This window comes from Chiloscyllium plagiosum, chromosome 30 (assembly GCF_004010195.1).
Source record: "Chiloscyllium plagiosum isolate BGI_BamShark_2017 chromosome 30, ASM401019v2, whole genome shotgun sequence".
NCBI lineage: Eukaryota > Metazoa > Chordata > Chondrichthyes > Orectolobiformes > Hemiscylliidae > Chiloscyllium > Chiloscyllium plagiosum.
The window spans coordinates 25,504,674-25,510,673 of NC_057739.1; the positions used below are offsets into that span (position 1 = coordinate 25,504,674).

General features: G+C 39.2%; 1 protein-coding gene across 6 annotated transcripts in view; it reads right to left on the reverse strand.

Moving 5' to 3' along the window:
- The window catches only part of dennd1a (DENN/MADD domain containing 1A), a 523,293-nt gene that overhangs the window by 95,136 nt on the left and 422,157 nt on the right, over positions 1–6,000 (reverse strand). The window lies entirely within an intron of this gene.

Below are 6,000 nucleotides of genomic sequence, written 5' to 3' on the forward strand. Positions count from 1 at the left end.
ACCTTCAGGCTTGCCGGCAAGTACTGCAATATACAATCTAAACAATCAAGTACCCAGAACATTCCTCAGCCTTTGATGTATAATTTGAAAATGTCCCTTACGAATGGGTATCCTGACATACACTTGCCTTTTGTTTATACCAAGGCTGAAAATGTGTTGCTGGAAAAGCGCAGCAGGTCAGGCAGCATCCAGGGAACAGGAGAATCGACGTTTCGGGCATAAGCCCTTCTTCAGGAATCAGGCGCGAAACGTTGATTCTCCTGTTCCCTGGATGCTGCCTGACCTGCTGCGCTTTTCCAGCAACACATTTTCAGCTCTGATCTCCAGCATCTGCAGACCTCAATTTCTCCTTTTGTTTATACCAACACATGCATAAGAAAATATCAAGAGAAACATTCCTTCCATTATGTTAAGTAATTTCTACTTCTGTAACACCTCTTACTTCTGTAACATTTATTATTCCTCCTCCCCTTGCTCATCACCATTAGCATCTGACCACATGTTTGAAACCAAATTGGTTGTGTTAAAGTGAGCATTATATTAAGGGTTGTCTTATTTTCTCATATTTCCTCCATTCCATTTTCTTTTACAAATCTGTACAGCTTCAAAGTAGGTTGAACAAAACAGAAATGGCTCCAACAAACCAAACACACATTTGAGCAAAAACAGAAATTGTTGGAGAAACTTAGTAGGTCTGGCAACATCTGTGAAGAGAAAGCTGAGTTAACCTTTCTGCCCAGTGATCCTTCTTCAGAATTGGGTTCCAAACTTGTAAAGCACATAGACACACCAAATCACCCATTATAAGTAACTTTGCAACCACAAGAATGTGGACATAAAAGCTATGACTTAACCAGTCCACCATCCTGCTCCAGAATGACATTACTGTTGAAATATTCAGCAGCAACTAGTTTCTAACCTGTTCGCAGTAACAGCCCACTCCATTAGTTAAGTTCTACGTCCACCTCAGCTGACAAAAACTATTGATCCTGGTGAAGACAATACCATATTCTAGAGTCTCACATTACAGCTAACTTCTTTAAGATAATGGCAGATGCCATAGAGTCTCGAGATATACAGCATGGAAACAGATCCTTTTGTCCAACTCAATCATGTTGATCAGATATCCTAACTTAATCTAGTCCCATTTGCCAGCATTTGGCCTATCCCTCTATGCTCTTTCTATTTATATACTCATCCAGATGCCTCTTAAATGGCATAATTGAACCAGCCTCCACCATTTCTTCTGGCAGTTCATTCTATATACTCACCACCCTTAGGTCCCTTTTATATCTCACCTTAAACCTATGCCCTCTGGTTTTGGACTCTCCTCCACTGGGGAAAAGACCTTGGCTATTCACCCTATCCACAACCCTCATGATTTGATAAACTTCTAAGTTACATCAGCCTCCAACACTCTAAGGAAATTAGCCCAGCCCTGTTCAGCCTTTTCCTGTAGCACATCTTTTCAACTAGATGGAGTGATGCATTGTAGGTTTGGAGCACTCTTCTAATGTGCACATGTTTGAGATTTCCTTTTGGTGGTTGAGGTTAATTTGCAATTTTAATGAGAAGAACATCAATTCAAAGTTGAAATGTCAACTGCTTTCAAATTTTATAAACTGGAAATATTGATTGTCATGCAAAGACATATTTAGGTAAATGCTGTCTTTCTTTTGAGTATTAAAAATGCAGCCAACAAATGTGAATAACATCTATCTAAAAATGCCATTTTTCTGCCTTTCCATATTATTGGATGTCCTCCAGTCTGTAAGAATGTTGAAGTCTTTGTAACATGAGGAGGAGATAACTATTTTATTTATGTTTCATGGCGCAGTCAAAATATGACTAGAGAAAACAAATCTATATTGTTAGACTTTCCTGCGTAAAGCAAAAGTCGAGATTGCAGGCACTTCTTTAACTGAATCGTTAAGTTACAGATAGAGTGGTTGAAGTGATGTTCATTACCATGGAATCCTAATAACAAAGATAATTGGACCATGTTTGACATGATGACTTGTCCTCTCTTAGCTTTGGAAGGAATGTTAAGTGAGGATTTCTAAAAAAAACCACTCAATCTGTATTCTCGGTTAACTTCCAAAATATATCACAACATGTGAATAATATGCAACTGCCCAACAATTCCTGCAGGAGTGCATGTTTATGTATTCTAACAGGGTACAGGCAGCATCAGCGGGTGAGCGTTCACACTCTCATGAGTACTGAGCTAAAATTAAGGAAATGACAACCATAATTCTATCATTAGCTTTCAGGACTAAGCTATGCCATCATCTTCTATTTATTTAAAAGGAGAATTATGAAAAGGGGCATTTGATGATATGCCAGAAATGATGGTGTTAAATAGAAAATAAACAAACACAATTTTCTGTTGAATTTAATATTGTAAACAACACAAAAGTTGCCATATTATTTATATACAGTGTCATTGGGTTAATTCTGTATAATAGTATTAACAAGTAATATCTAATCAGTATAATGATTATTTTTTCTTGGAATTTATAAGCTGCAAAGCAGTCCATCTCTGATACAGTCAGTTCCCTTTTACAGTTAATATTTCAAACCTTGTGCTCTGCTAACTTCAACACGTTAGCAAAATCAGTGTCTGAGTGAGGTATGACTGATTTTAACTTTATTACATTGTTCATTGTACACCTTTTTTTTCCTGGAAGATAACTACACTTTAATTACTTCGTGATTCAGGATAATAATCAATAAATTCAGCACCATTTTCAGTAAACTTCTAAATTATATTTTTAATAAATTCATATTGGCAACTGTGATGTTTCTACATGATTATTTCAGCTGAAGTATCACTGATATGGCACACTGAAATTTCTCCCTGACTACATGGTCATCTTTTTCGAATACCATAACCATTCCAGTTGTGACCCATTTGTTTCTCCATTCACACAGCACCTTTGGCATCATTATCTATTGATACCAGGTAGTTTAATTATATATTATACAGAAATATACTATTAGTGACCAGCTTGGTTTGTTTGCTTCCAGCCTCAATCTCAAACACTAACTTGTTATCAGATTGCTTGCTTGACAATATTATGAATGAGCCAATACCACCTCCAACTTAGCACTGGCAAAAATCAAAGTTTGTTTATTCAACAACTATCAAAACTTCTGATTACTTAAATTGCTGCAGCCCTATCTTGATGGATTCCTCACGATGACTCAGGTACTTTAAACCCTATATCCTATCCAAATCCAAGATGACTTATTGCTCTCTCTCAAGTGTTTTCATTTTAACCCATCACTCCGAAAATCTTCAGCTGTGTTTTTATTATTTGACTTATCTAATGTTGTCCTTGCTGACATCCTGCGCATTAACAAACATGAAAAACACCTGAGTGAAAACAGCATCATACCTTTCCCTTATAGTAACTGTTCTTCATCAGACTTTGCTGACACTCAGGCCTCCATTACACTGAATCTGTTTACAAATTCTTCCAATATATTTTGAAACATTCATTCAGTTCGATGATGCAGTTTGCATCTCTCAGTCATCTGAGGATTCCATTTATGCATTACCTCACCCTATGTCAATTATTATTGGCAGGCTCATAACTGACTCGCCACATTCTCAAACTCCCTAACTAAAGCTTCCTGTTTTGGTAGATTTCTTCTCTCCAGAATTTCATTTGACGATATTCACTGTCATTTTCTTCAATACTGGCATTTATTTTAATGTAATTAATACAATGTCATTAGTCTAGTTGGCTGTTTTTTGGGGGATCAAGCTGCTCATTTTTGACCCCCCCCCCTCCCCCACAATATATGCAATACATTCATTTTTCAAATTATCAAAGGTTTTGATTGAGTAAATAGAAGCTGTTCCAGTAACAGAGGAGACAATAATTAGAGGACATAGATTTCAGGACAGAGGCAAGGTAAGGAGACATTATTTTCACACAGCAAGTAGTTATGATCTGGAATGTACTGCCTGAAAGGTTGGTGGAAACAATTTAAAAAATTTTAAAAAAGGAATTGTACAAATTACTCGAGGGTGAGAAATTTACAGGGAAAGGGCAGCAAAGTGAAACTAATTAGATACTGTCTTTGAGACAGTACAGGCATGATGCATTGAATAGCCTCCTATGTACTGTTATCACTCTATGATTCACATTCCAAATCTGAGTACTGCGACAGTCTAAACCATTATTTTCAATATTCTATGAGTGAAGCAAAGGTACACAATTGAAAACAATTTAAATCAACATTTAAAGCAAGGACCAACAAATATTTAAAATATTTGCATGTAGACAGCAGTGCAAATTTTCTCATAATTGCAAAAAATCTGACATATAATTAGACCACATGTGCACTGGAGCATCTGGCTCTACAAGCAGCAGTTTACAAGTCTTGTTGAGTTGTGGTGACTGTCACATGACTAGCTCAGAGCTGAAACTCCAGGGCATGAATCCAAATGCACCACTAACTTACTCTGACAGTGAGCAGATGGGCAACATTTCACAAGGCCAGAAACTGCCAACTCTGCTACCCTCAAGGCCTACCTGCATTTTGTGATCATTTTATTTCGCACTACCAGTTATTAGCTCAAATGCCATGCCATTGTCTTTCTTTTTGAACAGTACACATGAGCTAGTTTTGTACAGCCTATGTAGTTTCCAAAACTCAACTGATTATGAAAACAAAAGTAAGATAGCAACATGGTCAAGTAGTTAAAACATAAAGAGCATCTGTATTAGACTTGGATTGATGTTTTTACCTGGGATGTACAATCTGAAGGAGGGGGTGCTGGCCAGATTTAATTAACAGGGACAATTACAACTTTGATTTATATAATACAAATAATACCTCAAAGCACTTTGTAAGCAGGTGCCAAGTAAAGTTTTATACCAAGCAACATAAGGAGATATTATGGAAGATGACCCAACAGCTTGGTGTGAGAGATAAATCCCAAGAAGTGTCACAGAGGAAAAAGGACGGGTACAGAAGTGAAAGATTTAGGGAGTGAATTCCAGACCATACTGTCTTATCAGTTGCAGACATAAAATTTCCTGATACTTTTCGCAGCAGAGAGCGGCGGGAGCTGGGCGGAAGTTCAGGCGGAGCGCAAAGCCGGTCGGGAAGGTAAGTGACTGCTATTAGAGTGGGTGAGTTCTAAACCCCAGGTCCTACAAAGTAGGGTCTCCCTCCCTCCCTCCTCCTCTAACCTAAATTAAGAATCCACAGACTTGCCACAAAAAGAGGGTCTAAGGAAGTTTGGATCGAAGAGTGAGGCTTCAGCTCAGGAATCTTTGACAAGAAGTTTGAGTGAAGTGATTACACCACAGTTGAAGAGGGTGAAGACATGACTGCCCAGCTGGTTCAGTGCGCTACGTGCTTGATGTGGGAGGTCAACGACTCTGGTGTGTCTGGCTCGGATATGTGTGGAAAGTGTGTTCACATTCAGCTATTGACCGAGCATATTGCAGCGCTGATGAAAGTACTCGAGGACCTTGTCTCTTTCTGGACAAGACCTTCAGTGAGGTTATTACACCGAGCATACCAGAAGAGAGCAGATGATGAGGAAGGCAGAGAGGAGACAGGTGCAAGAGACCCCAGGAGAAGTACCTGTCAGGAACAAGTTGAAGCTTTTGGAAACAGTAGAGACTGATGACACTGCCAGTTCGCAAGGCGGCCAGGTCTGTCAATCAAAAGTTGGCGCAGAGGCAGAGCGGAAGAGTCGGACATCGCACAGAGCCGTGGTAATAGGGAACTCCATCGTGAGAGGAACTGACCGGGGTTTTTGTGGCAGCAGACTGGATTTAAGGATGGTGTGTTGCTTTCCTGGTGCTAGAGTGAAAGACATCGCGGACAGAGTGCAGGAAATCCGCAAGGACGAGGGTGAAGAGCAAGAGGTGGTGGTACATGTCGGCACAAATGATGTCGGGAAGAAGACGAGGAACAAACTACAGAGGGACTTCGGAGAACTGGGAAGAAGGCTGAAAAGCAGGACATCCA